The sequence below is a fragment of the Marmota marmota genome, unplaced genomic scaffold, assembly GCF_001458135.2.
Source record: "Marmota marmota marmota unplaced genomic scaffold, marMar, whole genome shotgun sequence".
In the NCBI taxonomy this organism is placed as follows: domain Eukaryota; kingdom Metazoa; phylum Chordata; class Mammalia; order Rodentia; family Sciuridae; genus Marmota; species Marmota marmota.
The window spans coordinates 13,644,722-13,663,864 of NW_025999998.1; the positions used below are offsets into that span (position 1 = coordinate 13,644,722).

The 19,143-nt window shown below is 36.8% G+C and overlaps 1 long non-coding RNA gene across 3 annotated transcripts in view; it reads right to left on the reverse strand.

Moving 5' to 3' along the window:
• Positions 1 to 2,691: 2,691 nt before the first annotated feature.
• The window catches only part of LOC125617902, a 62,140-nt gene continuing 45,688 nt past the window's right edge, over positions 2,692 to 19,143 (reverse strand). For all 3 annotated transcript variants that reach the window (XR_007349039.1, XR_007349038.1, XR_007349037.1), the window contains exons 3-5: positions 7,694 to 7,737; positions 6,046 to 6,172; positions 2,692 to 2,855 (exon numbers count right to left, since the gene is read on the reverse strand). This is a non-coding gene — a long non-coding RNA (uncharacterized LOC125617902). The remainder of the gene's footprint in view (positions 2,856 to 6,045; positions 6,173 to 7,693; positions 7,738 to 19,143) is intronic.

Consider the following 19,143-nt stretch of genomic DNA (forward strand, 5'->3'; position numbering starts at 1 on the left):
GAAATGTTGACTTCCACCTTTTGGGTCAGAAAATCTTTGAATAACTGCAAATGAGAAAGAGTAAATATTTCTAAGATCATCCTAGCATCCCAGGCTCATAGATATAAAATGAAGCAAACATGTATTATTTATGTACTGTCACAGCTATATATGGTCATAAACAATAGTTGACATTCCACCAAGTCAATTCTGAATTCCAAAGAGCTTTATAGAAAAAAATATGTCTTAATGTCAACTCTAACTCCTTTATTTTCTCAACTAGCTATTACTATTTAGCAGGCTTTGCACTAATATGAAATAGAAAAGAAAAAAATTATTTCATTTTTATTTTTCCTCCAAAAAGGTATTTGGGAATGCTTATCTCCTCTTCAGATTCCTCATGACTGGGACTTTGCATGGGGACTCTAGTATTACGTATCAGTATATTACTTTCTAAGATATTTCTAAAGGCTACTCATCTTCCCATAGTCACTCTTGTTCATTTTCTAAGGCCTCAAATCTGTGTATTTCAATTCCTACACTGGCTAATTACAAATCTGAATATTGTATTATACATGTTGAAAGTTTTCTCAATTTTCCCATCTTTTCAGAGAATTTAACTGCTACCATTTTTTAAAAAATAATGTCCTTAAATGCCTCATTTTTAAATTCCATTCCCTGGAAAGGCAATCTGAAAATAATTATGTTTTGCCCAAAAGTTACAGAAGCATTCACACATCAGGACATAGTTTTTGCATTAGGACCTAATTCATCCATTATCTGCTTTCACTTTATTATTAGAAACCACCAAACTATATTCTTGACTCTGTGGGTCCATATATAGTAGTCAATTGAAACTGTGAGAAGACAGACAGAAACAGAGAATTCTGAAGCTTATGTGGTAGCTTTGGAGCTGATTTTTTTAGAAAATTAACACATCTCAGGGTCCTGGGGTGATCCACAATAATGGGATGTTTGTAGACAAACCTCAGGGGCCAAAAACCTTCTTAGAGGTTTCTTCTTTCTATATAAGTCAACCTTTCTTCCTGAGCCACAGTGAGTGCAAAGTGATGCTCTGACATATTCAAATGCTGAGCCTCCTAAGAATGAATAAAGCTATTGGCAAAATAACCTCTGGCAAAAAGATAGATTTGATTCAAAGCTCAGAAAACCAGTCAGTAAAAGTGAATTTCTCCTATGCCTTTTTTTTCCTCATTTTTTCATTGAGAGCAGTTTCTATAGCTACATGTATGTTCCTCTGGTCCCCTGGGATTCAGAATCAGTCTCAAAGGTGAGATTTATCTCATAACCAATTCCCTATAAACAACTAACGTGTATGTGTACATGAGTCTTATCTTTGCCTAAATTGTATTAATCTATTAGGAAAACTGTTTCATCTTGACCAATATCCACATCTCACATCTTCTGTTGTTATCTATATAAATAATTAATTTCCTCCTGTTCCTGTATCTTCCATCAGCTAACAATAAACAACCAACAAGAGAATTGATTTAAAAACAAAGATTAAAATGATTTGGGCCACATTTGTTCTCAAAAGATAAACATTAGCATTCTCAGTACATCTGGCCTCCTTCATCCCAGAGGGCAGGGGACACACTTTTCACTCTTCATAGGTATTATCAGACAAAAAAAAAATAGTGAATTTAAACAAGTAAGTATCCTCTCATCTATCTGAAGTGTTACTTAAATTCAATATGGGTGTTTTCCAATATAGAACCCACGTGTGATCTTTAAAAGGGAATTGTACTCTGGGAAGAAATAAATGAAACTTAAAAATAGTATATAACAACTTTGTTGATCACAAAGATTTTCAGCAGTGGAAAAAATTATGGTTACTTTCATACTCCATGCTATCACCACATATTCTGCATGTATTAAAGAAGATAGACAACATGTTGAATTTGGGAGTATTATTCTGGCTAACATATCAAAGTTAAAAGTTGCTAATTTTAAAGAACCTAAGTTTAAAATCTTAGGTGTTTTAGTCGGCTTTTTTACCATTGTGAGTGATAGACCTGACAATAACAATTTTAGAGAAGAAAAAGTTTATTTGTCACTCATAGTTTCAGAGATCTCATTCCATAGTTGCCAGATCCATTGCTCTGGGCCCAAAGTGAGGCAGAACATCATGACAGAAGGGTGTTTTGGAAGACATGACACCAGGAAGCTGAATGAGCTCCTTGCACCAAGGACAAAAAATATATATATATATATATATATATATATATCCCAAAGGCAAGCCCCTACCTATTTCAGCCACACACTACCTGGCTACAGTTACCACAGTTAATCTATTCAAATGGATTAATGCACTGATTGGGTTAAGGTTTTCATAAACTTTCTTGCATTGTCTCACGTATGAGTTTTGGAGGGACACCTTATATCTAAACCATAACAGATGTTTACCTAAGCATTTCCAATACTTAGAAGGCAAAGGAAAGATTACCTGTATTTAAGTGACTGTAAAACAATTGTGTTTATACACTTTGTCTTCTCAAGTAAAGCAAGAGAGCTATAAGGTATGTAAAAGCAATTACCACTCTGCCCCAGGGAAGTTGTTCCAGAGTAGAAGAGGCTAGAACTGCAATGAGTGGATTCATTTTATCAGTCTCAGGAGCAATGCTACAAGTTCAACAGGAAAGGGAAAAGGGAAATGAAAAAGTCTCACCTCTAAAAATTATATTACTCCCAGTTAGAAACAATACCATGAATTTCCAAAACACATAGTCACATACCATATGAACATGATCTTGAGGGTCAGACCATCTGGGTCTATGCTCTGCATCACATCAATTTTTACATGCCTGTCCTTTTCTCAGCCATAGTTTCTTCATCTGTAAAATGGTGATCAATGCCTCCAAGGAAATTCAAGAATAATTTAAATAAATATAAATATAGTTTGATCTTGTAGCTAAAACCTGTTACTTGTGTAAAAAAGGTTATTTTCCAATGCAAATGCAAAAATGGCACAACTGCAATTATGATTTTTATTTAACCTGATAATTGGATATCATCACACTTTTGTGCATCTCCATTGACAGAGATAATAACAGTTAAATTTAAAGTATAAATTCACAGTTTGTAATTATTAAATTCTACCTGGGTTTAAAATAGTTCCAATGAGAGGACAGGAAATGAGAGGGTCATAGAACTAGATATAGAAAAAGATCAAATTTTAAAATTTGAAGTATAGTTTCTACAGAATGTGCATCACTTTCACACCAATGTAAAGTTGAAAGATCATCAGTTTAACTATCAAAAGTCATAGCCATTCATACTGAAAGAAAAACTGTCAACCAGGAAGTCTATATTTTATAAAGCAATCTTTTAAAATGAATGGGAAAATAAAATGTTCCAAGTTTTAAAAAAAAGTAAAAGTGTTTCTAGTAGACCTGCCTTAAAAGAAATAGTAGAGTACATCTTTCATGCTGAAAGAAAATGACATCATACTCACTAACGTAGAAAGAAATAAAAATTACCAAAGTTGATAAATATATATATGACTGCATAAATATGTATTTTTTCTTTACCTTCTCTTGATTTAATTTAAAATCATGAGATTGTCGAAATCAATAATTATAAAACTATATTGTATAATTCATTATATATATATAAAGTATAATTAATATAAATGGTCATGATAATAGACCAAAATAGGGAGAAGAAGCAGCTATGTTGGAATAAATTTGCTTTATTTTACATGAAATTGAGCTAGTAGTAACCTGAGAAGACGAATTAAGGTGCATAGTATAATGCCTAGAACAGCAACAAATGAAAATAAAAACTAAATGAAAAATATTAATTAGCAGAGGAATTTATATGATATACAAAAAGTTTTTGTTAACACAGAATAAGACATTGAAGAGGAAGAGAGAAATAAAATAAGATGTATGCAAAACAAATAGCAAAAGGGAAGCTATAAATACAAGTATAATATTGATTACTTCAAATGTGAATGGATTCAATGCTTAAATCAAAAGACAGAGAATGCAAGACTGGATTTGAAGCAAGATCCAGCAAGTACTGTCTGCAGAAACACATTTTATATTCAAAGACACAAATAGAATGAAAGAAAAAGGATTTTTAAAAAGACCACCCATATACACACACACACGCACACATGCACACACACACTAAATACTACAAAGATAGAAACATTCAATAATAATAAAAGGGACAATATAGTAAGAAGACAAAAAATAATGGTATGTACAACTAAAATCTAATAATGAAAGAAACAAGTACATGAAGTTCATAGTAGCCTCACTAGAAGTGATTCCTTGAATTTTCTGCAATTTGAGTTCAGGCTGAATATACACATTAAATTAATTATAGATTTATTGGAAATTATAAAAACAATACAAAAAGGTCCCATATATTCTTCACCTAATTTCCCCCATTGGTTTTATCTTACATACTAGTAGCACAGTATCAAACGTAGGATACTGACATTGGTATACTGTGTGAATATAATTCTACATCATTTTATCAAAATTATATGACTACTGTCATAATCAAAATACAGAGCTATTCCGTCACTATAAACATTTCCCTTATGTGACCCAGTTAGAGTCATACCCATTCCTTTCTCCTCATCATCTCTAATACCTATCCATCACTAATCAGTTCTCCATTTCTATAATTTTGTCATTTCAGGAATGTTATATGAGTAAAACCATACATTATGTGATCTTTCTTTCACTCAGTACAATTCCTTGAGTTCTTTCCAAGTTATTGTGTATAACAATAGCTTGATATTTGGTACCATACTCTTGGTACCAGTTTTCTGTGTTAGTTCATTTTCTGCTACTATAACAGAATATAACAAACTGAGTAAATTATGGACAAGAGAAGTTTATGTGGCTCACAGTCCCAAAGATTGGAAAATCTAAGAGCATGTTTGGTGCCAGTATATGATATAAGGCTTCATGCTATAACCATGGTAACTGTTCTAAATGGATAATCCATGGGGTCAGAGAATCCCAAGCAGGCCATAAAAATCACAACACAGGAGATACAAGGCTGCTCTTCTCTTGGGACTCTCTTTATGTTCTCCCTGGATCATACTTTCATTTCAACAAATAAATCCTTTATACTTTATCAAAAAAAAAAAGGTCTTCATGCAACATAGCAGAAGGTCAAGAATTGAGAAATGAATCGACTCCCATGATAATTGTATTAATCCATTTTTGAGGGCATGGTCCACATAACCTAATCACCACTTAAAGTTTCCATTTCTTAATACTGTTTCAATGGCAATTAAATTTCAGTATGAGTTGTAGAGGGGACATGCAAACCATAGCAGACTACTGTGACAAAATGCTGGGTGACTCTGGCAACATAACACTTATTTCTCACAGTTCTGGAGGCCAGCAATCCAGGACTATGGTACTGGAAGACCCAGTTATTGACGAGGGCCCACCTCTTAGTTTACAGATAGCCACCTTTCAGGGTTTCTTCACCTGGTAGGAGGGCTGGTGAAGAATTCTGCAGTTTCTTCCTCTACTTATAAGGATACTAATCCCATAATGAGGATCCCACCTTCATGACTTTACCTAAAACTACCTACCTCCTAAAGATCCTCCCGTTATCCCTTCATTGTCTTTGGCTCAATACAAACTTAACCATATGAATCATAACCAGAAAATGCAACTTGTTGTACTCCATTTCTCTTTTCTGTTTTGGAAAACTACAGGCATAAATGCCCCTTTTCAGTCAAAAAAAAAAAATCAACCTATCTGATGGATAGTAATACTCTACTTAATAGAAAGGTCTTTAAGCAAAGCCAAAAAAAAAAAAGTTTTCACCCCAGATTTCATCTTGGTAATATTTCAAAAAACTTTTTCCTACAAATCTTATGAATTAAATTGGTCAAAGCCTCTTGAACCTTCAGAAACTTCTCAATTCCCATCTTTTGCATAAAGCCTTTCTTGTCCACAAATTCACACATGTCTTCTATAGAGGTAACTGAAACATGCTACAAGGCATAGTATGAACTTTGATTTCATATCCTGAAAAATGCATCAGATAACACATAAAAATTACCTTTTCTCCCTGATTTCTTCTGCTACGTTTCTGTTCATTTGGTTCATGTTTGTTTGTTTTAACCTCTATTATCTTTCTTCTGATAATCTGTCCACTTCAATGACCTTCAGACTTGGACTATAAATTCCTAAAATGTAGACCAGAACACCACTGAAGAAAGACATTGACTATCCATATTCTATCCATTTTTCAAAGTCCAGCTCAAACACTAGATTCCAATAGAACGTTCTCTCTGAACACCTACCTACAACTTGTGTCATTTGTGTAGTTCACTCTGGCTACTCTATGTGCTTATGTGCAGAGCCCCCAGAATGGAAGTCCAAGTTGTGTGTGACTATTGAGCTAATTTTAGTGTGACTTACAGGATTTGTCTGGTGCAGGATCTGGATGAATGACACTGTATGAGAAAGTTTAGGGAGCGGAATTCATGCCAAAAGAAAGGAGAATTAAGATGCATACATTTAGTTCAAGGTCATTGGGTTCTTACTAAAGGGAGGATGATTACATGTTGGTGTCAGACCCTCAAACTACTCATAGCCTTTTTACCAAGGATCAGTTCCTGAGTCTTAAGGTAAGAAATGGGCTGCAATAAACATTTTTTAAAATTAAAAAAATTATATTTATTTGATAAGAAATTGAGTAGAGAAGAAACCACTTTGCAGCAGAGGGGGGGAAATGGGGCAAAAAAACATTTTTCACCCTTAAGTAATGGAATATTCAGAATTCTTAGAAACCAGAGGGGATAAACAGCAAGCACTCCAGGCTAGGGCACTGAGAACTGAGGCTAGCAGGAGCTACAACCTTAGCTGTGCTCAACAGGCTGTAGCAAACAAACAAACAAACAATGCCTCATGGTATTAAGATGGAAATGCAAAAGAGAGCATGTGTGAGAAGTCCTTTGAGGTTAGGAAGGATTTCAGAGAGGCTCAAAGAATAAAAGGAGCCATTTAGGATATTTTTTGTCAACCAATGATTTTTGACCAAACCACATGGCACATTTATTATTCTTTATTAAAATATACTTGAGAGTATTTTTTAGTTGCAAACTCCTTACAGGTTTATACTCTATGATACAGAAATTTAGAATCTCCCAGTCTACACAGCACTATCTATGGAAAAACGCATGGGTATACTCTCATTATGGGTTAAATTGAATTTAAAATGCTTTTCTATAATGGTAACAAGAATGGCTGTGTTCTTTCTGCTTATTTAGTTCAAATATGAGCTTTTGCTCCTCTTGCTTTTGCATGTACAGGATGTGTAAGATTTGTGAGAAAATAAGCAACTGGCAGAAAATTAATAGAGCGGACAGAGCTGGGGAAATTAGTTGGGCATCTTATGTAAAGCCTGTATTTTGGCTGATGTTCAACTCCATTTACTTTTTTTTCCCCCTCTTATTCATCTGGGACTAAAATGTGTTCTCTGATTTCAAAAGTAAGAAACCAACAGCAAACAGAAGGATTGTTTGAGTCATGGCAAATATCTTTTCCAAAAGAGATTATATATGTCCCATACAAATTCAATTTAAAGTGGAAAGATAGGAAATGGATTAGGAATTATGTTTTGAAACTGGGGAAAGAAAAGATGAATTAAATAATGTGGAAGAAAGTGTTTAAATACTGAATCTATGAACTCTGACAGGTCTTACCTGCTTTTCACCTTCTTGACACTGTATCTCGAAGATGTTTACACCTGAATGGGAAGAGGATGTGAAAGGTTAGACCATAATATTTTAAAACTAAGTTGTGACACCACAGAAGCTCTGACAGGCCTCCTGAAAATGTATTTAATCTTAATTAGTTTGGAAACTATGAAAGAAGGAAAGGAAGAGGACACGTTAAAGCAGGGTTGGCAAACCGTAGCCCAAGGTCCAACTCATCTGGCCCACCACCTCGTTTTGTACAATCTATAAATGTAGGAATAAATTCTCCATTTTTCAGTGGTTGAAAAAAATCAAAAGAATAATAATGTTTGTCATACAAATTACACAAATTCAACTTTCAATGTCCATAAATAAAATTTCATAGAAACACAGTCACACTCCTTCATTTCCATGACTACTTTTGAGCTCTAAAGGTAGAGTTGAAGAGTCGTGATAGTGACTGTTAGAACCACAAAGCTTATGTGGACACTAGCTGGTCCTTTATGGAAAGTTGGATGATCCTTGCCTTTGAGAATTCAGTTGGATGGTGAGTTTGCTCAGCTTCAACTTATAAGGAGGGCTTTATCCACCCGTATCCTCTTGTTAAACAAAAACGGGTGCAGTGGGATCTTATTCCAGCAGACCATCCCTAGGGTATCTCTTATACTCCCTAAAATAAGAAAAGAAAAACTAACTCCAGTGAAGCCTGACTCAGTTCCTAGCATCCGATAGACATCCACTATATATGTTTTGGATGCAAAGAAGTAATTGCAATAAGTAATTATTTAGTGATATTTTACCTTTACAAAGACTTTTTCCATTTTTATATGGTTCCAGGTTAGAGCTTTGCCTATCTCTATTTTCCTTATAGAGAAAACTCAGTTCCCCCAAAGACGAATGGAATTATTGTATAGTGATGTGTCTTAGTCCTACTGAGTATGCAAATTACTATTTCATATGTCATCATGGTTCTTTATTAAAATATTATTAAAGTGGTATAAAAGAGCATGATTTATTTTGATACCTCTCACATACGACAATATTGTCAAACAAAACTTCCCAAGCAATCTGTTCTATGACATAATTATGTCATTATTTTTCAAACATAATTACATTATTACTTTTCAGCCATAACTACAGCATCATTCTGAGATGCAGCAGACCTTCAAAGGAGAGATTAGATGTGAACATAGATGGTAATGAGAACTAGTAAAACAGATGACAATGGTATGATCTTTGGTATTCTTTACCAATTTGCCCTTTCTTAAACTTCTGCATTTTCCTTCCTAGGCTCAAATATTTTTGTGTTTAACATTCCAGCTTTGTATTTTTTATATTTGACTGTATGTAATGAGGAAAATCCTACCATTCTGTCCCCTTACCATGGTGGAATTTTCATATAATATCCATTCTTGTTTGTTTTTTGTTTCTTACAGACTCCTTTTATTTTCTATCAACTTTGATATTTCTTTTTCCTCCTATAAAGTGCAAGTAACCATAATCATTGAAGATAATTGTTCCTAGCACCATTTACCTAATTCAGAACAAAGACCCAATTGTACTTGTTAAAATTCAGAACCTAAAACAAAAACTCCAGAAACTGTTTCATAATTCCTTATTAAATTGTAGAACTTATTAAAAAATGTAAATCTCTCTTAAGACAGAGGCTGTAAATGGGGCTAACCAGCCAATCTCCCCATATTTGAATCCCAAATATTCAAATTACAGAAGCACAGAACTAAAAATGGCCTTTGCCATGTATGGCCTTGTATGGCTTTTGTTGGTTATTTATTTGGCACCCACTGAGAGAGATCTAGTTTAATTTGTCATGAGCTGAACTCTCTAAAATAAGAAAAGAAAAACTAACTTTAGTGTAACTTGACAGTCCCTAGGATCTGGTAGACATTCAATATATATTCAATAAATAATTATCTTGGTGGTATTTTAGCTTTACAAAGACTTTCTTCCATTTTCATACTTCACACATCTCAGACAGGTAGGTGTTCTCAAGGATCATGTCTAGTAGATCTTCTTCTAAAGTTCCAAAGTGTTGTTTTGCTAGGTCCACTTTGCTGAATATTAGGTGTGATAATTTCAGATATCCAGGCAAGAAGTAGGCTTGAATTTGTTCACCAAATACCTCAAAGTAACCACTACTGTCCCACTAACAGGAAATAAACATACAAAAGTGTATTAATGAAATTGATGGCAAGATATCAAGTAATCTGAGATGGGTAACACAGGATCCAGTCACCAGATCACTTCAGAATACCAATCATGAGCCAGCTATAGAAGAAGAAAAGGAACTACCTAACCATGATCTCACATACCCCACTTCTTAGAGAAGCATCTATGAACTCAACGTCCTGGACAACTCAGTTCTAGGTAGAAAGGAATATTGCCTTCTGGCCACAGAAGTCATTTGGTCCACACATACATGTCTGACTCAAAATAGAGTGCTCCTATTCATTCAGGTGTAATGAAATAGATCAGTGAGTCTAGTGATCCTGTTTTCTGTTGCCCAGAATCTAAATTCCTTTTTTAGTTTTGAGGAACTTCCTGCTTTATGAGAAGTGATAGGAAGTATACCTCTCTTTCCACTACAAAATTTGAAAGTGCCTAATAATTGCTTTCCCAGCCTATTTGTGACTTGTGACCAAGGAATTGGCACACGACCTAGTCTCAACCTATCAGAAAATCTGTCTTGGATTTTTGAATTGGAACCTAATGATACAGAAGTTGCCAGAACATTAGAGAGTTTTATTTTGTGAGGGCTGAAGTGGACTTTAGCAGAAGAAGCAACAGCAGAGTCCAGTGCCACCAGTGTCACTGGTTCATGTTGTGGGTGCCTAATAGCAGGAGGGTGACTTTACAAAACCAGCTTTGTGTGTGATCATGGCTGTGCTGCTGGTTGGGTAATTTCCTTTCCCCACCCCCTTCTTCCTGCTTTCCAAGCCTCTTCATCAATTCTATTAGCTCCCTAATATCCAGTAAGTTTCTTTTTTGTTTAAATTAGCCATGGCGGTTTCTGTTGCTTACAACTAAGAAGAGTGACTAATATACAGGGTCCAATTCAGCTGGCTGCCGGCATATCAGACCATACAATAGAGAGAATCTGGGAGTTTAAGCTATCATTTGAAAGCAGCTACCAGCCATGCCAGCAGCAGAAGACAGTCTGCAGATGCCCCATGAAAGGCAGACACCAAATACAAGGAGAACCTTGAAAGAAAAAGACAGAAGTCCACACCTTGACTTAATATTTCCAAGTCTCAGTCCCATAAGAGGGTACACTTCATCACCTACCTGTAGGTTACCTTGAATATTCTTGTTGTAGCCTTAAAATGAATCACTCATTTGTTAGAACTTAATTTGTTTTAGAAAGGGTTTCATTTCTTGCAACCAAATATGTCCTGATTAAGTCAGCCAGATAAGTAAAAGTCCATAATTACCTGGGAATGTATAAACGGTGTGACAGGGACACAGTGGGAACTTAGGAACAAACCATGAGTGGTCTCTCTTCTTTTTTTAGGATGACTCTTCCTTTAGTTCAGGGTGCTACAAACATTATGAGTATGTGTTGTTGTATTAAAATGTATTAACTGGTGAGTTATTTATACTACTCATACATATGAAAATCATTAGTTCGTGTCTATATGCTGCCAATTGTGACTACAAGTCTATAATTTATTTTCTCTCCAGTCACTATTTCCAGCACCAAGTGTGTGGTTTTTCTTTTTCTTTTCTAACATTGCAAGTATCAATTAGGTGTCCTACAATTCAAAACTTTTTTATGTTTTTATTAGTGAATTATAGTTACACATAATATTGGGGTTCATTTTGACATACATCAGACATAATTTGCTCCACTTTGATCTCCAGTATTTCCTTTTTACCACGACTCCTCCCACCTACTCTTCCCTTTTCTCTACTGGTCTTCCTTCTAATTATTTATAGTTTCTTTAATTGATACCATGTAAATATACATAAAGGTGAAATTCACTGTGGTATAATCACAATCGTACATAGGTCTTTGATCCATGTTGGACTTTTTATCTTTGATCTATGTGGGTTTGTCTCTGTGTCTTCTGTTCTGTTCCATGGGTCTTCATGTCTGTTTTTAGGCCAATACCATGCTGTTTTTCTTACAATAGCTCTGTGGTATGATTTGAGATCATGCATTGTGAAGCCTCCAGCGTCACTCTTCTTGCTCAGGATTGCTTTGGCTATTTTGGATCTTTTATTCCTCAAAATGAATTTTGCATAATTTGGTCACTTTCATTCTATAGTTTCTCCCTTTTCCTGTCCTTCCTCTCTCTCCCTCTACCACTGATCTCCCTTCTATTTTCATGAGCTTCCCTCTTCTACTTTCCTGAGATTCTCTCATTTTTAAATACTATTTTTCTCTAGGTTTTGCATATGAGAAAAAAATTCGACACTTGACTTTCTGAGTGTGGTTTATTTCACTTAGAATGATGTTTTCCATTTCATCCATTTGCCAGCAAATGCCATATTTCATTCTTCTTTATGGCTGAGTAAAACTCTACTGTGTATATATTCCACATTTTTTTTTATCCGTTCATCCATTAACAGGCATCTGGGCTGGTTCCATAATGTGGCTATAGTGAATTGTGCTGCTATAAAATTGACATGCCTGTATCACTATTATATGCTGATTTTAGTTCGTTTGCATAAATATCAAGGAGTGAGATAGCTGGGTCATATGGTGGTTCCATTCCTAGTTTTTTGAGGAAACTCCATACTGCTTTCCAAAGTGGTTATACTAATTTGCAGTCCCACCAACAATGTATGAGTGCCCCATTTCCCCTACATCCTAGCCAGCATTTATTATTATTTGTATTCTTCATGATTGCCATTCTAACTGGAGTGAGATGAAATCTCAGTGCAGGTTTGATTTGTATTTTCCTGAGTGCTAGGGATCTTGAATGATTTTTCATACAGTTGTTGGCCATTTATATTTCTTCTTTAGAGAAGCGAGTGTCTATTTAGTTCTTTTGCCCATTTATTGATCCGGATTTTTTTGTATGTGTTGATTTTTGAGTTTTTTATATATTCTGGATATTGATCCCATCAGAGAAAAATCTACCAAAAATCTTCTCCCATTCTTTAGTCTCTCTCTTCATGCTCTTAATTATTTCCTTTGTTGTGCTTTTTAATTTGTACCATCCCACTTACTGTTGGTTTTTTTTTTTTTTTATTTCTTGAAATTTAGGAGTCTTGTCAACAAAGTTGGTGCCTGTGCCAATATATTGGAGTGTTGACTCTATAATATGCTTTCTTCTAGCAGTTACAAAGTCTCTGGTCTACTTTTTAGGTCTTTGATCCATGTTGGGTTGATTTTTTGTGCAGGTTGAAAGATGAGGATTTAATCTCATTAATCTATGTATGGATATGCACTTTCCCTAGCACCATTTGTTTAAAAGGCAATTTTTTTCTCCAACTCTATTTTTGGGCACCTTTGGAAAGTAGAAGATAATATATCTATGTGGATTTGTCTCTGTGTCTTTTATTCTATTCCATGGGTCTTCGTGTCTGTTTTTATTCCAATACTGTGCTGTTTTTCTTACAATAGCTCTGTGGTATGATTGGAGATCATGCATTAATGAAGCCTCCAGCATCACTCTTCTTGCTCAGGATTGCTTTGGCTATTCTGAATCTTTTATTCTTCAAAATGAATTTTAGGACTGAATTTTTCCTAGTTCTATGAAGAATGTCATTGGTACTATGACAAGAATTGCATTGAATCCATATAATGGCCATCTTGACAATGTGGCAAAAACTTGGGAGTTTTTTCCATCTTCTAAGGACTTCTTCAACTTCTCTCTTCAGTATACTATAGTTTTCATTGTAGAGATTTTTCACCTCATTGGTTAGATTTATTCCCAAGTATTTAGGGAGGGAGCAGCTTATTGTGGATGGGCTAGTTTTCCTAATTTATTTCTCAACAGATTCATTATTGAAGTATAGAAAAGCTATTGACTTATGGATGCTACTCTTATATCCTGCTACCTTGCTGAATTTGTTTATCAGCTCTAGAAGTATTCAAGGGGAGTTTTTGGGTCTTCTAGATAAAAGGATCATGTCATCAGCAAACAGATATAATTTGACTTCTTCTTTTTCTATTTGCATCCCTTTAACTTCCTTTTCTTGCCTGATTGCTCTGGCTATAGTTTTAAGAACTATGTTGAATAGGAGTGGTAAGAGTAGACATCCTTGTCTTGTTTTTGGTTTTAGAGGAAATGTTTTTAGGGCTTTTTCCCATTCAGTATGATATTGACCTCGGGTTTGTCACATGTAGCCTTTACAATTCTGAGGTAAATTCATTCTATTCCTTCTTGTTCCAGTGTTTTCAACATGAATGAGTTAGTTGTATTGGACTTCCATCTCATTTCTAAGGTTTGAATATTTTTCTGATATTATTTCATTGAAAAGTTTGTGCATTCTTTAGTGTGTATTTCAGTGCTTTTATTCATGCCAAAAATTCTTGTATTTGGTCCCCTGATATTATCTCATATTTCTTGAATAGTCTGGTCATAGACTCTTAACATCTTTTCTTTATTGTCAACTTATTTTTAATATTATATACTGTGTCTTCAAGGTCTGAGAATCTGTATTCTATGTGGTCTACTATTGATGATCTTTCAACTGAATTTTTAACTGGATTTATTGAATCTTTCATTTCCAGGATTTATGTTTGGTTCTTTCTCAGAATCTCTATCTCTTCATTGAAATTATTTCCCACTTTCCGTATTTTCTCTAAGTTAAATCCTTGCCTTTTCTTTTTTTTTAGCACATCCAACATTTTAATTATAAACATTCTAAACTCTTCAACATTTTCTCCACTGTGGTGTCAATGAAGAGTTGTAGGCTCTTTGGAGTGATATTTTTTCTTGCTTTTTTAATATTTTTTGTGTGTCTACCCTTCTTGTGGGATGATTATCTCTTTTATTTTATTTTATTTTTTGTGCAAGGAAGTATATATTGAGTTACTTTCCCTTAAGTGCCCCAGGCTAACCAAATATCCAGTTATTGATACTCCCACTCAACATGTATCATCTACTATTTCCAATATCAGCACCATTTTGAGAGAAGATACTAAAATCTATTAACTGAAATCACTTTAAAGCAAAGCCATGTTCTATTAAACCTTAGGGGAGAAAATTGTTGAAAATGTTCTCCACATGTCCTCTAATCCAGGTATAAAATTGTAGTAATGTTCTCTGATACAATTCTAGGAGGCTCCCTCCAAACGTTGGTGTGTCTAGGTACTTACTAATTTTCTGTTCAATCTGAGATCAACCCTGATTGTGACTTAGCAGCTCAATTATTCCCCATTATGGTGTGCAATCTTCTGTACCCTCCTGAAGAAAAGTTCTGTGTATCCAGCACTTTCACATTCGGTATGGGCTACCCCCTATATATTCCAGAGTGTATGGGGTGTAGCAGTCTAAGATAGAGGTGTTATAATTTGTTTTCTGTGGTGCTTGGTGGCCTGTGGGCTGTGAGTGGGTGTAGGGCTGCTGCCCCCTCTGGAATGCCAACTTGCAGATTTGAAGGCTTGTATCTAGGCATACAGGGTGGTGGCTAGTGTCTGTGGAGTACTCATCTCTAAGCCCCTCCCTGTGTGTGTACTTCCCACTGTGTATATGCAAGTTTCTCTGCTAGCTGTTTAGGGTTATCTTCAGGAATTGTCTTCTGTGGGTCCATGCACCTGAATAAGAATTTAATTAATTGGCAACTCTAGGACTCACAGCTGTGGATCCTCCTAGAGGTTCTAGGGCTTAGGAACTACTTCCCTGATTCTATGGTTTTCTTACCAACTAACTGGTTCTTGTTCATCAATCTAGGGACCCAAACCTACGTCCTTGAAGGGTGCTATGCTGTGTCTGCTGACTCTTTCTGTTGGGTACAGAAGCATAAAATGCAGGGCTCAATGCTGTTGCTGATGGCATGGGGATGCTGTGTACCCTTTGACCTCCACAGGGCTTCTTTTAAGGTGGCATATATCTGGGAGGCTGTCTGCAAGTGTGGGCCGCATGGTTGAGGGCTCTCTATAAGTGATCTGTGGAGCAGAAGCCTCTACCCTGGCTAATGTAGATGACTTGGGTACCATCCCTGTGACTGAGGTAAAGCATCAGTTGGCCTGCCTGCATCTGAGCTCCTGCTGTGGTGGTTGTGAATCACTGGGCAACTACTCCCCTCTGCTGGGACTTCTGTGGAGCAGTATTGTCACATGGATGCTATCTGCAACTGTGGGGTCTGTGGATACTGTCTCTCTGAGGGCCATCTTAGGTACAGAAGCCTCTGCCCTGACCGATACAGCTCACTAGGGTCTTGCCCATCACCATGATTCGGGTAGGATGCAGTTGGCCTGTCTTTCCCTTTACTCCTGCAAAAGCTGTGGGGGGCACAGGGTTGGAGTTAACACTCCCCGGGAATGATTTGCTCTCAGGTCAGCCCCACCTTAGTTCCCCTGCCCGTGGTAATGATGGAGGGTTTCAGTAACTTTCAGCTAGCAGAGATCCCTCTACAAGTTCCGTTTAGGTGGATTATTGAGACAACCCATTTCAGAGTTATTCCCTCTGGTTTTATTTGTTATTATCTGATGTTGGGGAGAAGCTGTATTGTTTTAATTTTTTCTACGGAGACTGGCTAGCTGTGGACTCCACAAAATTGCTGCCCTGCAGGCACGGCTCTCAGCCCACAATTTGAGCTAAATTCTGTGATTTCCTCCACTGTCTTGGCTCCTCCTGTTCCATTTTAAATTGGTCTGCTTTTCTTTCCATCTGTGGTTAAGGAAGAAAACTATGGGCTCTTCCTCTCCCTCTTTGTCCCTAGTTGTCCCTCCCCTCAATCCCAACATGGTTAGGGTTTAGGGTCAAAGAATTCTGTGCTTATTTTCTGCTCCAGTAATTAAATTCCCAAGTTCCTCCAAGTCTCAAGCATTATAGTATTGAATTTTAGAGTATTTGTTCTGTCACCCACCTCTCTGGTTAGCTATTCCTGTTCACTGCTTCCTTTCTGGGCTGTGGAGGGTTGAAAGGTTTCTGCCTAGATCCACCCAAACATCTTCTCCTGACTCAATTCAATCCTAACACTAACTATTTAGTGCAGATCCCATGGATTAAGAGGTCAGTCTCACAGTACTGCCCTCTCCTCAGGTGTCAAGCACAGTTCCAGACAATTCGTACTTCTGACCAACAGGTTATAAATCAGAGGCTCCCATAACCTCCTTCAGTGATTTGTTACAAGAGCTCATAAAACTCAGGGGAACACTGTATACATTTATTGGGTGTGTTTGGAGATTTTGTTGTTGTTTTGTTTTGTTTTGTTTTTGTTTAATATAAAGAATACAACCCAGGAACAGCCAAATGGGAAAGATATAGGGGAAGAACATACATAGCTCTGTGTGGTCCCTGGGCACACCGCTTCCCCAGTACCATAGGCTCATCAACCCAGTAGCCCCCTGAACCAGATTGTTTAGTATTTTTATGAAAGATGTATAATTTAAGCTTGGTCGATTAAACCATTGACTATTAGTGATAATTTTCAATCTCTAGCCCCACTCTCCTCCCCAGAGGTCAGGTGATGAGGGGTGTAATTTTCATCCCTCTAATATGGATGGTTCCTCTGGCTACCAGCCACCATCCTGAAACCGTCTTGGGACCCTCCAACAGTTACCTCAGTAGCCATAAACTCAAGTATGTTTGAAAGGGGTTTATTATAAATAACAAAAGATTCCTTTATCCCTCAGGAAATTACAAAGGTTTTAGAAGCTTTATGCCAGGAATTGGGAACAAATTAAATATGTGTTTCTTTTTATGTCACAGTATTACAATAAGAGAGAAAGACTTAGCTAAAATGTTAACTCTAAGTTAACTATAAAATGTTAACTATAACCATAAAGCTTCCCAAAAAACAAAAACCATATACCATGTAAGAACCATCTGTCCAGATTGGCTCTGGATTATGGAGAAGGTGGAGGCAAGGCTTGTTGACAGATGGAGAATTAGATCCACCCTGGAGGAGCCGTGGCAGCTGGCTCCCATCGCCCAGGTTTCTAGCAGTCCTTTCACACATCACAACTGTATCATGACTACCCACAAATGTGAGTGAAAACTCTGAGAAAGCCACCCCAAAATGGGTTAGTTACAGCCTGGAATCCTGTGGAGCAATTCACCACCATCCATCCCTTGTCTGTGAAGCCAGAAAGTGCTGCGTTCTGTCCTGTCCCAGACAGCACGTAGGAAAACCATGACAGGTGTTTTAGTCAGCTTAGCAACCCCGTGACTAAAATATCTGACAAGAACAACTTAGATGAGGAAAATTTTATTTTGGATCATGGTTTCAGAGGTTTAGTCCATGGTGGGCTGACTCCATTGCTGTGGGCCTATATACCCCCATAACCATGCCCACATAACATTATGGTGGAAGGGCATTGGGGAGGCAAGCTGCTCACCCCATGGCAGCAAGGAAGCAGAGAGAGGAAAGCGGAAGAGGCTACAGGGATAATGAACTCCTCCAGGGCATGCACCCAGTGACCCACCCTGCCCACTCATACCCCACCTGTCTACAATAACCACCCAGTCCATTCAAACTAGGATGAACTGATTAGGGTATGGCTCTCACAATCCAATCATTTTACTTCCAAACATTCCTGCATTAACCCAGGAGCTTTCCTTATATCCAAACCGTAACAACAGGTAATTCCCTCTCCCCTTCAACTTTCTGACCCTTTTCTGTCTTCTTTCATTGTTTTCATATTCCTGGTTATTCCACGATGGGAAACATTAAAATCGTTTAGAGAATCAACTCTGCCTCAGCTTTTGTTCTGGGAGTGTCCTTTTGCAACCTGTTTTAGTCAGCTTTTTTTGCTGTTGTGACTAAAGGACCAGACCAGAACCAATTGTAGAGAAGGAAAAGTTTATTTGAGGGCTCACGGTTTCAGAAGTCTTAGTCCATAGAAGGCCGGCTCCATTCCTCTGGGCTCAGAGGTGAGGCAGGACATCATGGCGGAAGAGTGTGGCAGAGGAAACCAGCTTACATGATGATCAGGAAGCAGAAAGAGAGAGACTCCACTCTCCAGATACAAAATATATACCCCCATAACCATGCCCACAAAAAAACACTTCCTCCAGCCACACCTCACCTAACTCTAGCTACCACTCAGTTAATCCCATCTGGGATTGATTAACTGATTAGGTTAAGGCTATAGCCCAATCATTTCTCCTCCAAACCTTCTTGCATTGTCTCACACATGATCTTTTGGGGGACACCTTACGTCTAAACCATAACACAACCTTTACCCAAAACTAGCTCTTATCAAGTAAAACTAAGGGATAACACTATGAATCTTTATAAATCAGTTTTCTCACTGGTAAAAGATAAATAAATCTGTAAAATACTTCCAATTTGAAAATTCTAGGAATTCAAGATGA